Source organism: Cyprinus carpio, chromosome B4 (genome assembly GCF_018340385.1).
Source record: "Cyprinus carpio isolate SPL01 chromosome B4, ASM1834038v1, whole genome shotgun sequence".
NCBI classification, from domain to species: Eukaryota; Metazoa; Chordata; class Actinopteri; order Cypriniformes; family Cyprinidae; genus Cyprinus; species Cyprinus carpio.
In genome coordinates, this window is record NC_056600.1 from 32446914 (window position 1) to 32466228 (window position 19315).

General features: G+C 40.4%; 1 long non-coding RNA gene across 1 annotated transcript; it reads right to left on the reverse strand.

Annotated features, from left to right (window-relative positions):
- Window positions 1–12909: 12909 nt before the first annotated feature.
- Window positions 12910–19315, reverse strand: LOC122137206. The gene is made up of 5 exons (XR_006154690.1): window positions 19263–19315; window positions 18419–18712; window positions 15095–15192; window positions 13350–14720; window positions 12910–13243 (listed from the first exon to the last, which is right to left on the reverse strand). It is a non-coding gene; the product is annotated as an uncharacterized LOC122137206 (long non-coding RNA).

Here is a 19315-nt window from a genome sequence, read left to right on the forward strand (position 1 = left end):
GTCTATTGACACAAAATCCATAACTTTTTGTCAGCACAGTCTGAAGATGAAGACTAAATTTTGGTGAAAATCGGAGTAATGGTTGAGTTTTTCAGTAGGTTTTCAACACAAATCAAAATGGCAGACAGGAAGATCTGCTTACTATGGCATAATTGTTATGTGTGTTGTCGGCATGTCATTGCAATAAGCAAAATTCATATAAAGCTATTAGCATTTCTTTTGAATTACACTATAACTTTCTACCACAAGACGTTGTCTCAAAACATTGAGTCCCTTCAGGACATGGTGCTAATAACACACATTGAGATTTGTAATGATGTTACAATGCATTCTTAAAATATAGCATTTTATATCATAATTTTCTATTTTAGTCAATTTTATGTTTGTTCAATTATGGCATTAGAGAAGTACAATTTCGCCAGCTATTTTGTGTGTCCTCAGAGTCATACATATGTGTATCAATTTTGGTGAAAATATCTCATTTTGTTTTGGAGTAATAGAGCTTTATATCTAAGAGAACAGAAAAATTGACTGATGGGTGACTTTGTTTGGATATTTCTACCATTTACTATAAAAATTTGGCATTTGGGCATAACTGTGTTTCCAAATTTCCTACACTGGTTTCGTTTGGACCAGAGTAACAGTTTAGAAGATAGTTGCAAATGTTTTTTTTAAGCGCCAAATCACAATATTGCACAAACCATGAGACAAAACCTGGCGTGTTTGGTAACGCTGGACTGGGAAAGGTGACTCCCAGGAAAATACCACTAGGTGGCGCTGGTTTGAAATTTCTCAGGCTCCTTCAGGACATTGTGTTGATGACCCATACCAAGTTTTGTAATGATACACTAATGCGTTCGTAAAATACAACATTTTAGTACAAAATGGCTGACCAAACCATTCAGAAGTTATAAGCAAAAATATGCATTTTTCATATCTCCTGACCACTATAGCCCCTTTCACACTGCACGTTGGACCCGGAAAATTACCAGAACATTTCCAGGTCGCCTTCTGTGTGAATGCAAACACGTCCCGGGATTGATCCCGGGTTGGTGACCTAGTAACATTGCCGGGTTCAGTCCCGGAACGAGCGCTGTGTGAACAAAAGCCATAACTAATGCCGTGTCGTAGTGATGACGCGCGTTATTGCGCGACTCTTTTAGCGTGTTCTGAAGGCAGATCAACGTTCGCGAAGAAACAAATATGTGCAAACTGTAACGAAGCAGAGATCAGTTAGTTCCTCACTTTCCGCACTGAAGCTGAGATCCTTCGCCAGCTTCTGTGAAAGTTAACGTGCCTAGCGTTTTCGGCTCGTATATTACACATCACACCCTGATATCAGGTGTCTTCACGGGACCTTTATGGGTTGGGTGTGAACGCACGCACATATTCCGGGTAATCACTGGCAGTGTGAAAGTGCAAAATCTAGCGACCCGGGAACAATTGCTGGGATACATTACCCGTGTATTTTCCGGAATCGCAGTGTGAAAGGGGCTTAGGTGGCACACTGCAGGTAGTCTCAGGTCATGTTTGTTATAACACACACCAAGTTTGGTCTCAATATGCCAAACCATTGCAGAGATATAACCTCACATCCATTTTTGCGTACTTTTCATAGAATTCATTCACACATTATTTGAGAACGGTTTGACGAATCAACTTGAATTCCATGACTTTTTGCCATGATCTGAGCCAATTTTGGTGAAATTCAGACCAACCATCTCGGACAAGTTCGAAAAAGTAGGTTTTCAAACAAAAATAGCAAAAAAAAACTAAACCTTATGTTTAGACTTCATTCGACTCTGCATTCGACCAAGCATTAAGATTAAGAAAAAATAATTTTCCTTCTGTGGTGTACGGTTCAAAAGTTTTTAGCATAAACATGAGTGAAACTTTGGACAAGTGGTGTCGCTAGAGAGTTTGAGATAGAGACTCCAAATTTGCTGTGGTTAATGTTGAGGCTGTCCTCTATCAGTGTGCCAAATTTCAACTTTCCCGCAAGCAGTTCTATAGGCAGCCACACTGCAAAAAATTATTTTCTAGTTTGGACTTTTTGTCTCGTTTCCAGACAAAATATCTAAAAGTTCTTAAATCAAGAAGGATTTTCTAGACCAGTTCAAAAAACAAGTAAAAAATAAGTGAGTTTTTGCTTGAAACAAGCTAAATAATCTGCCAATGGGGTAAGCAAAATAATCTTGTTTTCTGTTCTAAATAAAATTATTTTGCTTAGGAGAGCTAAGCAGAGGAACTCTTAGAGATGAGAGGGGAAGTCTGACACTCACCTTGGGAGTTCATTTGTGTTCACAGGCAACCCTCTAAATTGATTTAGGGTTAGGTTAGCACTGCCAGCTCAACCATAAGGGCAGTCACATGATGGTAGCTCCAGGGAGCAGCATGCTTATAATTGACCCTATAATGAGCACAGAGGCGGTCATCAGGGAGGCCACTTAGGTAGGGTTTTGTATCGATTGTTTTTTTTTACGATACCGGTGCCATATCGATACTTTTAAAACGGTACCAGTGCCTAAACTGATACTTTAAAAAAAAAAAAAAAAAAATAAAAAGGAGCCACAAAAAACTATGATTAACACTAAGGAACATTAAAAATATCAAAAATAAATCGATAGCATTCACACACTCCTTGGATGCTCTCATTTCCCAAGTTGTGCTTCCCTTACTCTAAGGCTAATAAATGTATTTCATGATCTGGGTCATTAATACAAAACCACACATGATGTTTCTACTGTATCTCTGTCATTCACTCTGATATTTTAAAATGATTGCTGTCTGTCACTGTTTTTAATCAGTTCTGTGAATGACTGTATTGATATTCTTTATAAAGTAGCAACAATGTTGTTTGTAATGTACAGTACTGTGCATAAGTCTTAAGCACATTAGTATTTTTACCTTAAAAAAGGGGTTTTCATCATCGAATCTGTCTGTGATTAAATGAAGAATCAGATGAAACTAAGACAAACTAAAGACCAACTTCAGTCTAATCATCACCTTAACTTTAACTGCGTTTGTAGACGGCGCCATAGCCATACTGATAAAAAAAAACAGACCAGAAGTTAACTTCTATAAATAAACCACAGATTTGAGTTTAAAACAACTATATTCTCACCTGAAATAATCTTAAAACAACATTTCATGACACAATAACATTAATATTTTGAAAATGATGCAAATAAATGGTGGTTGAAATACAATGCTGTGTGAACTGTGGAAACTGGCTTTTTATCCATTTATTTATTTGATCTATTTTGTTCCTTCTTCTCATTCCTATTTGTCTCTTTTTTGCCCTTTTCTTCCCTCTTTCTTTTAGAAAAATCTACTTTACATATGTAAGATATAGAGGTGTACAACTCATATACAGTATCTCACAAAAGTGAGTACACCCCTCACATTTCAGCAACCATTTTAGTATATCTTCTCAAGGGACAATACTATAGAAATGAAATTTGAATATATTTTAGTCAATGTGTTGCTTGTATAGCAGTATAGATTTACTATCCTCTGAAAATTAATTAACATACAGCCATTATTGTCAATATAGCTGGCAGCAAAAATGAGTACACCCTGAGTGAACGTCAAAACTGTGTCCAAAGTGGCAATATTTTGTGTGGGCACTAGGGATGTAAAATTTCGATCATTTCCTTGATCGATAGTCGTTTAAATTAACAATCAATTAATCGTTAACCTTAATGCTGCAAATGCATCTATTATATCCGGCATACAGTGCATTAGATCGTGACAGTGCGTGCATGCGTGCATACGAAGACGAGCGAGCGCGGCTTTGCATGGATTTATTTGGAGGTTATTGCTCATGTCTCATTTGGTGTCTCAGTATCTTCATGTTTGTCTCTGAATGTTTCTTCAATCTTCATGTCTTCACTCTCTTCTTTAATAAACTCCATCTTTATAATCATGTGTCACGTAGATCTCAGCTGCTTCAAGAGTTTTTTAGTGTGTTTGGACACTTTGCCCTGTTTAAGATGAGAATAATTAACAAAGAAAATAAATGTAAATAATAAATGTAAACTAAATCTCAATCAGCTCCCTACGTAGTCAGCACACTGGTAAGGAAGTCAATCTTGGCTGTGGTTTCCTAAAGGTATTTTAAGCTTAAATACATTGTAGACCCATTGAAACCAATGGAGTTATGATCAACTTAGGCTTACATACTTTTGGGAAATGCAGCCCAGAGTTAGATAATGGACTTAAATTAGCTGATTAAAATATATTTATACACTACACAGAATTGTTTGTGATGTATCTGGTATTCAGTTGTTTGTAGATGACCCTTTCATGAAAACACTTGCAGTTGGTTTGTAAATGTTCTCATAACAAAGGTTTGTGTTTGTTGTTCTTGTTGTTGATGATGAGAATTAAATTTTATGTGTTTCTTTTTTTTTAACCCAAAGCGCTACAATAAAACAGAAACACAAAAGAACCATTAAAATCACAATAGTTAATATAAAAAAACGTAAATAGTGGTTTCATTTTCACTGTTTGGAGCAGCATGTCGTCAGCACGCGGCGATTCAAAAACAGCGAATCACTTTGAGATTGATTCAGTTGACTCGGAGGTTCAAAATGCTCCGTTTCTCCATCACTACTTGTCAGTAACCGATCTCGTGTTTAAAATAAAACTGATTTATAATCACAAAATATGGAGCAAAATGAGACGCACCGTTTCTTTAACTCGTGTGCGGGAGCGCTTTACACGCATAAAATACTCGTTAATATCACTAGATAAAGCATCACAATGTTTCACTGGTTAATAATTAATTGAGTTTTATACACAATTTTCTAAACGAGTTTAGCGGATTGAAACACTTTAAACTATTGAAAACACTCACCTTTCTTCAGCCGAATCACAGACGCGGGAGTGCAGGCTTATGACGTCACATCGCCAGACCAAAATAAAAGTCTTTTCCGCTAAAATCACGTGGGCTGTGTTAGAAATGGCATACTAGCTTGCTGCTTACTGCCCAGTACACAGTGCATACTGCCTACTATTTTTAAAAGAATAGTGTGTGAAAACATAGAATAAGCAACAAATGTTTCAGAGTAGTATGACGTTTGTATACGTATATCCCAACGTATACAAACGTCAAGTTTATTCGTGAAGAATGTCGTAATGGTACACTAATACATTACATACGTATGCAAACATCAGACGTAATATTTGTTTGTGAGGGATAATACGTTGAACGTTGTTTGTGATGTCAGTTTTATGTAATGATTTGTCATACTACATCAGTGCATGTCCTTTTTTCTTGTTTTGCTTAACTTTAGCTTTAGCCTCTTGCTAGCAGTAATCCTATTCATAGTTTTCAACAGTAGAAACGTCATATATTTTTAACACAGAAACACATGAGTTTTAGCAAATTTTTATTCTACTTAAATTTCTTTTGCTCAACAGATTTGCCTGCTTTAACACTGCAGAGATACCAAACCCACAGCCCACTCACAGAACCATTTCACAGCGGCTAAGTGTTTGCCTGATCGGACTACAGGGAATAAAACCTAAATTCAGATGTGCAGTTTACCCTTGTGGTGTACAAATATGGTTTAAGTCCATTAATCACTGTATGTAAGTGTGGAAAATAGAATCCATGTGCGAGAGATAAGTTTAGTCATGGTGGTGTCATTTTACCCTCTTTGGAGATCTCTCCTATGTTTTGTTGCATGGCATCTCGCATCTGTTTGGTTTTATAAGGAGATAATTTGGGGTCTTACATTATTATTCCAGCTTCAACTGAGGATTCTTCCTAGCACCTCTGTAAAACCAAGACTGCGGGGAAGATACTTTGCTGTGAAAATTCTGACTTAAATTGTGTTATACTTTAGAAATCACAGTCTGAGCGCAATTTTTTTTTTAAATAATCTGATTAATGATCAATGAAACACACTTGATTTAGAAAATGGCTTAGAAACATAGTGTCGGACCTGTTCGACATTTATGTAGGCCTACCGCTGCTGCACATGAACTGTGCTACTGTACAGTACATTATGCATCTAGTCTTGAACTCAATGACCATACAATGCACACAAATGACTGTTGCTTAAGTCGGATGATGTTCCATAAGTTAATTTATACACTAGGCTATATACAGGGACAGATTATGATGCAGGTGCCCTGGCCACGGCCTAATTAAAGGCCCCCCTAAGTTGAATTTGCATTAATTATGCATAAATGCATAAATATAAGTAAATGGATTTTGGACCTTTATAGATAATGTTAGTTAGTAGGCAGTCTAATGTTAGTGTAATCTCTTGGTCAAGGAAGCAGGCTGGAATTAGATGCGGGTCAAAAAAAGTTTTTATTTAAACAGAAATGACCAGAGCAGGCAACCGGCCCTTCCACAGCCAGCTCGTGTGGACGAGGAGTCTCCTGTCACCCAGTTGAAAGAGTCACAGCGGCTGGCACAAGCCGCAACAACGACAGTGGAGATTAAGCCGGCAAGGCAGGTCACTAATCCGAGCAAGAAGCTGAGCGTCCACTAATACGACTGCCGAGACCCAGGATGGGATGAGAACCACAGGGAAATCCTCGGAAACTGAGCAACCAGAGAGGGGGCAGAAAAACAAAACAGCTATGAGCACTGGAACCTGGTGACGAGAGAAGACGAGTAAGCAGACCAACAAGACAATCGGAGCTATTGGGACTAACCACAACAGTCTGACAAAAGACAGAGAAACACAGGCAACTATAAAGGGAAGAAATTAGAGGTAACAAGGACCAGGTGGCGAACAAAATAGGTTAACAAGCAGAGAACAAGGAGGGAGAGGAAACAATCACACCGACATGCACACACATACATACACACACACAAACACTCATACCCCAAACCAAAGAACAGGTGATTAGACCAGAGACCCGACAGTACCCCCCCTCCCAGGAGCACCACCAGGTGCCCAAAGAGGAGGCCTACCTCACTGCCGACGGAAGTCCTTGATCAACGGACGGTCAAAATGTCCCGGGACTGCACCCAGCACTTCTACTCTGGAGCATAACCCTCCCAGTCCACAAGAAACCTCTGCCACGGTGCCGCTCGTCAAGTAATCTCCTAACCATATAGGTAGGGAACCAATCCACAAGACGAGCTTGTGGGGGGGCTGGGCGATCACAAGCAGGGTTAAGGGGAGAAGAGAACACAGGTTTGACCCTAGAGACATGAAACACAGGGTGAACCCGACCAAGAGTAGGAGGGAGCTTGAGCCTGATTCACACTGGATTAACCACCTTGGTGATGCAGTACGGCCCAATGAATCTGGGCACCAGCTTACGAGAAGGCGCCTGGAGAGGCAGATCCTGGGTGGAAAGGCAAACCCGCTGACCACACACATAGGCTGGAGGAGAGGACCAGCGATGATAGGCTGCCATCTTGGTTCGGCCTGAGGTTCGGACCGAAACCTTCCTGACATTCTCGCAGGTGTGACGGCAGTGCTGGACGAAAGCCAGGAGGTGATTTATAACCAACAGCATACTCAAAAGGAGACATACCTGAAGCCGCCACTGGAAGGGAATTATGAGTGTATTCTACCCAAGAGAGCTGTTGGCACCAGGAACTCTGATTGTTTGATGTCAGACAGTGGAGCATTCTTTCTAGATCCTGGTTGGCCCGCTCGAATTGCCCATTGGTCTGAGGATGGAAACCGGAAGACAGACTCGCAGAGGCCCCGATCTGTCTACAAAACTCTCTCCAGAACCGGGAGGCGAACTGGGGACCCCTATCTGAAACCACATCCACCGGCAAACCATGGAGACGGAAGACGTGATCCACAACCAGCTGGGCGGTCTCCCGGGCGGAGGGCAGTTTGGGCAGGGGAATGAAATGAACCCCCTTAGAAAAGCGACCCACCACAGTGAGAATCACAGTGTTACCCTTCGATGGGGGAAGTCCAGAGACAAAATCAAGGGCAATGTGTGACCATGGATGGGAAGGGACAGGAAGAGGATTGAGCAGACCATCAGGAGGACGATTCACTGGCTTACATTGGGCACATGTGGGGCAGGCCAACACAAACTGTCTAACGTCCGAAACCATAGCAGGCCACCAGAAGCGTTGACGGATGGCGAACAACGTTCTCCGAATCCCTGGATGGCAGTCCAACCTGGACACATGACCCCACTGAAGGACCTCAGAGTGCAGCCAAGCCGGCACCGGCAACCTGCCTGCCAGGAACCTTGCACTTGCACCCCTCGACCGGCCTCCTCTACTCGTTGCTCGATACCCCAAGAAAGAGCCCTGACCACAACCCCTTCAGGAAGGATGGCTTCGGCTGAAAGCTCCCGCTCAACCTCTTGGCCGAATGGATATATTCAAGGTTCTTGTGATCTGTCCAGACCAAGAAGGGCTGTGCTGACCCCTCCAACCAGTGACTCCACTCAACCAAGGCCAATCTCACCGCCAACAGTTCTTTATTGCCAATGTCATAGTTGTGTTCTGCAGGGCTGAGATGGCAAGAGAAGAATGCACACGGATGCACCTTCCTGTCGCAGAGGGAACGCTGAGATAGAACTGCGCCAACCCCAACGTCCGAAGCATCAACCTCAACAATGAACTGGGCCTCAGGATCTGGAACCAACAGAACAGTTGCAGAAACAAAATGGGACTTTAATATGTCAAAGGCTACCTGAGCATCCTAGTTCCATCTGAAGGACACCTTGGTGGAGGTTAAACCCGTGAGAGGTGCAGCGATCTGACCAAAATTCCTGATGTATCGCCGGTAGAAGTTGGCAAAACCCAGGAAACGTTGCAGAGCCATATGGGAATCAGGGACTGGCCACTTGGTGACTGCTTCTTTCATAGCAGGATCTGGTTTTATCCCCCTGGTAGAGATGATATGGCCAAGGAACATAACAGACTCTGCGTGGAATTCACACTTCTCTGCCTTGACGACAACTGGTTCTCTAACAGATGCTGGAGTACCCGTCTGACGTGCTGGGTGTGTAATTGGAGAGAGGGGGAGAAAATCTGGATATCATCCAAATACACACAGACAAATTGATTAATCATGTCACCCAAAATGCTATTGAGGAGTCCCTGGAAAATGACCGGAGCATTGGTAAGACCAAACGGAAGAACCAGATACTCATAGTATCCCGAAGGGGTGTTGTAGGATATCAGATGTTAATATATCCAAAGTTCATCAGAGGTGTAGAAACTTGATGGCGTGTCTGATTAAAACACGGGACAGATACCAGTCCTTTGCTCTCTTTTATTTTTAAGTTCAAGATGATTATTCATAGACAATTCCCATAGCATGGAGATGGACAGATTTTATTAGATGGACAGGATGAACTGGATGGACAACGTGTACAAGATGTACAAGATGGTCTTAAGTCACTACAAACAGTACAATAAAAGAAATCAAACTCATAATACATCAACAAACATATCAACAACATATATATATACTCAATCCAAACGATAAATTGGCAAACAAACTTACTTAACGCATCCTACGGAAAGGACTCAAAGGACATGGTTGGGTGTCCATTCAAACACCCACACCCTCACCAAAGGAAGAGAAACAAAGGAAGGAAGTGAGGTCTATTTATAGACCTTGACCAGGAGGTGTATGGGTAATGTAGTGCACTTGCATGGGTACTGTAGTCTGCTTGGAATTGTGGGATATGTAGTACATATATATATGGGAAAAAGAAAAGGAAAAATGAAAGATAAGGGTCAAATTCACAACAGCCGCCCCCGAATACAATCAAGTATTCGCTATCACTCATCTATTTTAGGTAATGGAATCAACTTAGCAACTGGACGTACATATGTCTTTCCATTGATAACAATCTCAGCTACTCTAACGCGCCCATCCTGACTAGGTAAGAGACGTACTACCCTACCAATGGGCCATGATGCTCTTGGGAGTTGAGAATTAATAACTAACACGACAGCAGAGTCATTTAGATTAGGTTGTTCTCGGTTCCATTCCTGACGGAGCTGCTGACCTGGTAGATAATATCGGATAAAGGATGTCCAGAACTGGTCCACGAGGACCTGGCTATGGCGCCAAGATCGGCGGCCAAAGAGCTTAGTGTTGGCATAAATCACCTGAGGTAGAGAAGAGTCTCGCCGCCCCATGAGGAGGAGATTTGGAGTGATGGGGTCGAGATCTGAAATGTTTGAAGAGGCGTAACCAAGTGGCTTCGAATTTAACACTCCTTCAACTTCAGTCAAAACTGTTTGTAGGACTTCTGCTGATACTGTTTGACTGCCAAGTACCACCCGCAGAGCTGTTTTAACTGAACGGACCTCTCTTTCCCATGACCCCCCAAAATGAGGAGCTTGTGGTGGATTAAACTTGAATTTAATCTGCTGACTTTCCAACTTGACTTGCAACTCAGTGGTAAGGTTTTGGAAAGCTTCCTTTAATTCTCTTGCAGCTCCACGGAAATTACTTCCTTGATCACAAAAAATCTCATAAGGCCTTCCTCTCCTAGATATGAAGCGGCGTAGGGCCATTAGAAAGCTGTCCACATTTAAAACTGCTCAACAAATCAAGATGCAGACATCGAGTGGTCTGGCATTTAAACAGAATGCCCCATCTCTTCTCCGTTCTACGGCCAATAGTGACATGAAAGGGACCAAAACAGTCCATTCCGGTGGACCAAAAGGGAGGTTTAAACAACCGGAGCTTGGAGCTTGGCAGATCTGACATTTGAGGGATAGATGGCTTAGCTCTCCACTTTCTACATTGTAAACAAGACCACTGATGGTTTTTTTACGGCTTGTCTCCCTCTAATTATCCAGTAATTGCGCCGAAGTTCTGAGAAAACTCTCTCTGGACCAGGATGGAAAAGTTTCTCATCACAGTCCTTGATAATTAAATGGGATAATGGATGTTTAGGGTCGAGTACAATTGGATGAACCATTCCAGGTTCCATATCCTCTACACGCCTGAGCTTACCTCCCACTACAATAAGTCCTGTTTCTTCATTGAATTCAGGAGAAAGTGTGAGGAGACAACTTTGAGGTTCAATGGGCTTTCCTTCCTTTAAACACTGATACTCAGAGGGACTTTGTTGCTGGGCTTCTCTCAAAAGAAGGGTTTGGACTGAAGAGGCATCACAGGAGTCCTCCCTATGTTGTAGCAGTAACTGATTTGTTGCGGACTGTTACTCTGACAGTGATTTGAAACTGGAAGGATCTGGGAATACGAAATCATCCACTTGTGTTAAGCCACAAAAGAGTGGCTTGCGGAGCTCAGGATCAGGACTAGCAGGTCTGGACACTAGATTTTTTGGCCATTCATGTGGAGGACATTTCAGAAACATTGGGCCTTGTCGCCATCTATGAGCAGGTTTGGCTAACTCAACAAGAGTTTTACCTCTAGTAATGTCATCTGCTGGATTCTGTGCAGAAGGAATATACCTCCAAGAAGAGGGATCAGTAAGTTCCAGGATTTCAGTGACTCTATTAGCTACAAAAACTTTGTAACGGCAGGAGAGGGAATGCAGCCAAGACAAGACGGTTGTTGAATCTGACCATAGGACAATATTTGTCAAAGGATGAGTCAATTCATTCTGCAGGAGTTTACAAAGCTGTGCACCTGTTAGAGCAGCGCAAAGTTCCAGACGAGGGATGGATATTTGCCTTTTAGGGGCCACTCGAGATCTTGCCATGATGAAGGAAGTATGTACCACACCCTTGTCATTTTCCATCCGCAAATAGGCTACTGACCCATATGCACTCTCTGAGGCGTCACAAAATATATGCAACTCTCTAGATGTAATTTGATTGGAAGGCAAGGTTGAATAACATCTAGGAAGCTGTATCAATGACAGATCAGGGAGCTCGTTTTCCCAAGCCTTCCAGGCCTGTTGAATAGGATCTGGCATAAGGGGATCATCCCAGCCCCTGGACTTCATCCAGCATTGTTGTATGATGACCTTAGCTCGCGTTGTAAAGGGGGAGATAATAACCCAAGGGGTCATACTGACTGGCGAGGACTTTATATATATTGCGCAGGGTTGTTGCTTTATACTCCACAATTCGGGATCGATACCCTAATGAATCAGAGGGACAGTGCCAACTCAGACCCAGAGCTCCTTCTTTAGGATCCAAACGATCTTGATTGATCCACAGTTCAGCACTCTCAGACCTGGCTTCAGGAGGAAGGTGTCTGACAACATCAGGCAGGTTACTTGCCCACTGTCTGATTTCAAATCCTCCACTCATCAGTAAAGAACGCATTCGGTCTAGGAAGTTTTTTGCAGTTTGCACATTTGGGAAACTCTCTAAACAGTTGTCCACATAGAATGACTGAAGTACAGAATTCACTACATCTTCATATCCTTCTTTGTGATCATGGACATGCCTTTGTAAAGCATATATTGCGCAACATGGACTACATACTGTGCCAAAGGGCAAAACTTGCCATTCGTAGATGTCAGGTGGGTTTGACCTCTGCATGTTGCGCCACAGGAAGCGTAGAAGAGAACGGTCTTCTGGTAGTAGCCTAACTTGGTGGAACATAGATTTGATGTCCCCACTAATTGCCACTGGGCACTGACGAAACCGGAGTAAGACCCCAAGTAAGGAAGGGCCCAATTGTGGACCAGGAAGGAGTTGACTGTTAAGTGACACACCTTTATATTGATAGGAACAATTGAAAACTATTCTTTTCTTTCCATTATGCTCCACGATATGATGAGGAATATACCATGACTCATTTGATAAGTCATGAGAAAGTTCCACTTTGGAAACATAACCAGATTTCTCCAACTTAGCAATTTCTTGGTCATACACAGCAGCAGTTGTGGGATTTCTTTGGAGGCGACGCTCGATACATCTGAGAGAAGACATAACTGCACTTGGTGAGGCTCGTAACTTCATGGCGGAAGCAGCACACGCAATAACGGAGTGGCATACCTTTTCACACCATCCACATCAACTATTTTAGACTTGGAGGCCAACAAGTCCATAGCTCCTTGGTCCTGCTTGGACCTAGTAATGACCTTTTCATTCCGGCTCGAAGGACCATTTGTAGGATATCAGATGTTAATATATCCAAAGTTCATCAGAGGTGTAGAAACTTGATGGCGTGTCTGATTAAAACACGGGACAGATACCAGTCCTTTGCTCTCTTTTATTTTTAAGTTCAAGATGATTATTCATAGACAATTCCCATAGCATGGAGATGGACAGATGTTATTAGATGGACAGGATGAACTGGATGGACAACGTGTACAAGATGTACAAGATGGTCTTAAGTCACTACAAACAGTACAATAAAAGAAATCAAACTCATAATACATCAACAAACATATCAACAACATATATATATACTCAATCCAAACGATAAATTGGCAAACAAACAAACTTAACGCATCCTAAGGAAAGGACTCAAAGGACATGGTTGGGTGTCCATTCAAACACCCACACCCTCACCAAAGGAAGAGAAACAAAGGAAGGAAGTGAGGTCTATTTATAGACCTTGACCAGGAGGTGTATGGGTAATGTAGTGCACTTGCATGGGTATTGTAGTCTGCTTGGAATTGTGGGATATGTAGTACATATATATATGGGAAAAAGAAAAGGAAAAATGAAATAAGGGTCAAATTCACAACAGGTGTTAAATGCCATCTTCCACTCATCCCCCTCCCGAATGCGCACCAGATGGTAAGCGTTGTGAAGGTCTAATTTGGTGAAAACCCGAGCTCCCTGCAACAATTCAAAAGCAGAAGACATTACGGTAAAGAACAGGTACCCCCTACCTTTAATGTCATTCAAATTTTCATAACGTACGATGCAGAGGTAACAAGGTGACCCGGGATTTACTGAAGACCACACAAAGATAATAGTACTCCGCCAGGACGCCAGTCAGGTCAGAGGAATCCACCTATGAAACACAAGACACAGGAAAAGCAGCACCCAAACATGACACGTGACAAGACTGATTCCAGGTTAAAACAGAACTACTGATTAAGTCAATATGTGGGTTGTGTTTCAGCAACCATGGATGTCCCAATATTAACGGGGCCTTAGGGGAGTCAATAATAAACAGTTCAATCTGCTCACAATGATTACCAGAGAGGTAAAGGCTCACACTAGGTGTTACATGAGTGATGGTCGTAAGGGGACTGCCCCCTAATGACCATGCCGCAATGGGTTTAGGCAGGGGAATAGTCGGAATGTTCCATTTGTGTGCAGAGGCAGAATTGAGGAAATTCCCCTCAGGCCCCGAATCCAGAAGGGCGTGACCAGTGTGTGAACCTCCCTGAAAGGAGAGTTGAAAAGGCAGCTGAGTGCGTGCTGCTGGAGAGCTTGAACAGGGAAAGGTGCCCACCAGGACTCTCCGCATCACTGGTGGGCCTTGGCTTTTAACGGACACTGAAGGACGAAGTGGCCCGCCTTGCTACAATATAGGCACAATCCTTGAGATAGACGCTCCTGCTTCTGCTGTGGCGTAATCCGGAGACGACCCAGTTCCATGGGCTCAACATCAAAGGACTGAGGACTCGCCGTAATAGCCGGTTGAGACGGCCCTCCACACGGAGCGCAAGATTAATCAAATTATCCAGCTCTCAGGGAAGATCTATGGCAGCTAGTTTGTAGGCAATGGTAAAGTCTAGCCCCTCGAGAAAGCGTGCTTTCATTCCAGCCGCACGCCGCAGCTAGAGTCTGAAATTGTATGGCATAGTCAGTGACAGAGTTGATCAGGTCTTTTGAACTTTGTATTCATCTGTGAATCCTGAAAAATAAAAATGCATCACAGTTTCCACAAAAATATGAAGCAGCACAACTGTTTCAACACTGATAATAAGTTTCTTGAGCAGCAAATCAGCATATTAGAATGATTCCTGAAATATCATGTGGCAATGAAGAATGGAGTAATGATGCTGAAAATACAGCTTTATCATCACAGGAATAAATTAGTTTATAATGTATTCACATAGAAAACAGCTATTTTAAATTGTAATAATATTTCACAGTATTACTCTTTTTACATATTTTTGATCAAATAATTACTACAGAGGTGAGCAGAAGAGAATTATTTCCAAAACATTAAAAATTGTATCAACTTCAAACTTTTGAACACTAGTGTATGTTTGAGATTTGACTTACTGTACTAGTCTTGTGGTCAATAGCATCTTGGAGATGTTGTCTTAAAGGAGCTTCACTCCAGATCTGCTGGGTGCAGCAGATGGTCAGCACTGAAAAATCTAGGAACAAAACAAGCAATCTGACACAGAGCCAACAATATTTAGTCTGCAGTTCCAGGTTTATTAGAAGGAAACACACTAGAGCAGAGGTGAAATGCAAAAAACAAAAATAAATAACAGATTCATGGTGATATAGATGAAATGTTGTGAAAATATGTGAAAAAAAATGCATATTAGTTTAATTAATTTTTTCAGCGCTTCCTACATCTCTGTCAGCAGCTCCCTTCAGAAATATTGAAATCTTGGACATTCCCTTCTGTTGTAGAAGGATTATTTTGTCACTCTTGAAATCGCAGAATAGTTATGTTTACCATAAAAGATCCAACCAACTTTAGTTCTCAGCCAATTTTCACGCTCCTTGATAATGTTAAGTCACTGGTAAACAGTAAAGTGTATAGGTCAAGGTTAAATAAATTAAGCAATTTCCAATCATCCATTGAAAAATTACCAGTAAAACCTTAACAAAATGCTCAAAAGCTATCATCTACAGATAAAGATTTGATTAAAAGCCCAAGCTTTCATAAATAAGAGCACAATATAGAGTAAGCATACCTAACGATACATTGTCTGAAAACGGTAGAAATGCTAACAGACTTTTCTGGAAGACATTAAACCATTCCTATAAAGTAAAATAAACAACAGAAGTGAGTCAAATACAAGTAAGAGAATTGTAGCTTTTTACTTCTTACAGTTTAAAAATGCATGAATTTCTGTCATGATGGTTATTTTCTATACACTGAATGTAAAACAAAGGTAATAAAGAGTTGGTTATTATTATTATTATTAAGTCTCTTTCCGGCTCAGACTGCATAGGTTAAAGCTTATGGCTCGGACACGTGATGAATGAAGATTCAATGCATGGTTGCACAGACACTTGACCTTGAGAGGCAGAATACTGCTTGCTAAGGCATCTCCAGGCTTTCACACTCTGCACTCTTTAGGGGGAAGTTGTGGCCTAGTGGTTAGAGAGTTTGACTCCTATCCCTAAGGTTGTGGGTTCGAGTCTTGGGCCGGCAATACCACGACTGAGGTGCCCTTGAGCAAGGCACCGAACCCCCAACTACTCCCTGTGCAGTTGATAAAATCATGTTTAATTTTGTTTGGAAAACCAAAATCCATTATGTTAAGGAGTCTGTATTAATGAACACATGATTATGGTGGGTTGAATTTCCTTGAATTCTCTTCTTTGAACAACACTTTCAAAATTAATTGGATTAGACAGTTTTTGTGTATTCCAAACTCAATCTGGAATTTTATCCCCAATTACTACTTTTCCACATTAGGTGGTTTCTCTTTCCTATTGATCTGTAATTATAATATTGCTAGAATCCCTTACAATTTATCTAAATTTCATAAACAGGCATTACTTGCATGGTCATAATTTTTTAAGCACACTTCTCCCCTCACGGTACTTAATTTGGAACAATCAAGACATTTTATATAAGAGAAAATCTTTGTTTTTTAATAACTGGTTTGAGAATTTTTTTTGGTTGTTTCCCAGTTATTTAACTTGGAAGGACTTATTTTAAGTTACGAAGAATTCTTATGTAAATGTAATTTTCCAGTAACTCCCAAAGAATTCTCCATTGTCATAGACGCTATTCCTAAAGGAGCTGTTATGCTTTTAAGGGACTCTGTTAGATCATCCAGCACTTTATCTTTATCTTTAGACCCATCTGAAATCCCAGTAGGAAAACTACTATATAAGATTAGATCACTTTTTCAAAAGGCACTTGTAACAGCTCCATATGTGGTGTCTTATTGGAGGAATGTGGTGGATCATATTGATTGGAAAAAGTATGGACTCTGTCTTCGGACTATATAATAACTAACAAGGTTAGAGAAATCTCATTCAAATTGTTACACAGATTTTACCCAGCTAAAGTGTTTTTGAAAAGGTTTAAATCAGACATAGATACAAGCTGTTCTTTTTGTGGTGACCCTAATGAAACTGATTTGCATATCTTTTGGGATTGTCCTCATACACAGCTATTTCGGATTGAATTCTCAAATGTTATCCATCGCAGTGTGCTCCAGGGTTTCTTTCTGCTTTTTAAGGAAGTATTGTTTGGCTTCTGTAATATTCAAAAAGACAAAATTAATTAATATTTTATTATGAACCTATTATGACTTCTTGCTAAATTTCATATTCACCGCAGTAAATTCACTCATCAAAATCCTTTATATATTGTTTTTTAAAAAAGAGGTTCAACAGTATATCCAAACTACTTCATCTTCCAAAAATCTTAAGGCTGTTAAAAGAGTTAATTTGTTTAATCTTTTTAATGTATTTTGTTAAAGCTTTCATTTAGTATTAATTATTTTTATGTTTACATACGTCTGTAAATGGTGCTTTGCATGTAATGCCACTTCTTTGTATGCAATATTGACATTCTCTGTATTTTTATCTTTGGTACCTTGGCATTAATAAAATAAATTAAAAAAAAAGGAACTAATCAATTCTTTTTCTGGCTCAGACTGCATTGACTGAAACAGGTGAGCTAGACTAATCCCAGTACAGCAGGGCCGTGCAGAGACCTTTGGAGGGGCAGGTGCTCAAAGTATAAAAGGGGCACATGGAACAAGGCTTTAAATAGCGCTGCTCAAAATATCAATACAGCAATATATTGTGACGCATTCCTTGCTGATTCGCGTATCGATATGGATGATTATGTATTGATACGGCAGCCAATGCTGTGATGCAGTTTTGAAAAAGAAACAGAATAGAAAAGACAATTTTAAGTTTAAAAGTTAAAAAAATATTTTCTTTCCACCTAATAATAACTCTGGGATTAGAAACTGAAATGTCTTAAGTTGTCCCAACCTGATGGCTTTTTGTTCTCTGTTCTACAGAATAATTAATAATAGCTGTTATAGTAAAAACTATAGAAAACGTTATAGTAAAATCGACGTGGCCCATGTTTCGTACAGTACAATATAGTTTTATTATCTGAGAAAAAAAAAACATTAATTGGGGGATATGATGATGGTGGCCATGGCAGGGGTAAGAGTGAGAAAGAAAAATCTATACAGACAGAGGTGTGTGTGTTTGTGTGTCTACAGTATACAATACTGTGATCATGATTTCAAATTGCATTGTGACTATGAGATGTAGTTGGATTTTGATTGATTATGTCTAATCAAAAATATAAATAAAGAAACTAAAATGTGTGTGCGTTCATTCTGTTGGCACCTACTAAAAATCACAGTGTAGCATTAATCTTACCTATAAGTGGAGGATGAGTGGTTGTAGGCACTTATAACAGAGGTTTCCTGTTGGACATGTCCCTAAAAATGTTAATGACATCATTGTCATTTATTGGAATGTCCTTCTCAATGGCCGACAGAAGAAGGTCAGACAATCTCTCCTCTTTGCAAAGGCTGCGAAGTTTGGTTTTCACCAGCTTCAGTTTTGAGAAGGAACGTTCAACAGTTGCTGTGGACACCGGAGCTGTGCCATATGTCTTCAGCAGCTGAGTAATGTTGGGGAAAACTAGATGTGCATTGTTTTCCTTGACCACTGAAAGAATAGATGACACATTGACTGATGTCAGGTCAGGTATATTATTCATTTAATACTGACATTGATATTTTTACATTTATTTCCAGAGAGATACTATTGAGTTTACAGGCTAAAGTGGTCTTGCTGTTGTAAACACTGTTGCTATTGTAGAAAAAAAAATATTTGTGTCACATTTAAAATATATTTATATTTTAATTCATTTCTGAATTGTTTTTATTTTTATAATGATAATTCAGAGAATGAGAAAATCTGAATAAGCCTTACCAGTGTTGTGATAATAATTTTTAAGGCACTCTACATTTTAAAAAATAAATAAATACTGTAATATAATAAAAGTTTAGTCGAATAACATAAAAAAGCCCAGACCCCTCGATGCCTGTGAACCTTTTCTCCCTCAAACAGCACGCTAACATTACTTCTACACTACAGACTACACACAGCAATATAAACAACATAGCTACATGTTCTCACATCACATCGTTCTTGTAAAATAATAATAAGTAAATAAACATCAAAATCACTTCGCTGAGAATGAAACACCACTTACCAGCAGCCGCGGTGTTGAAAATATCCCCTGGCAATTAAAAAACGCGCGTGCGG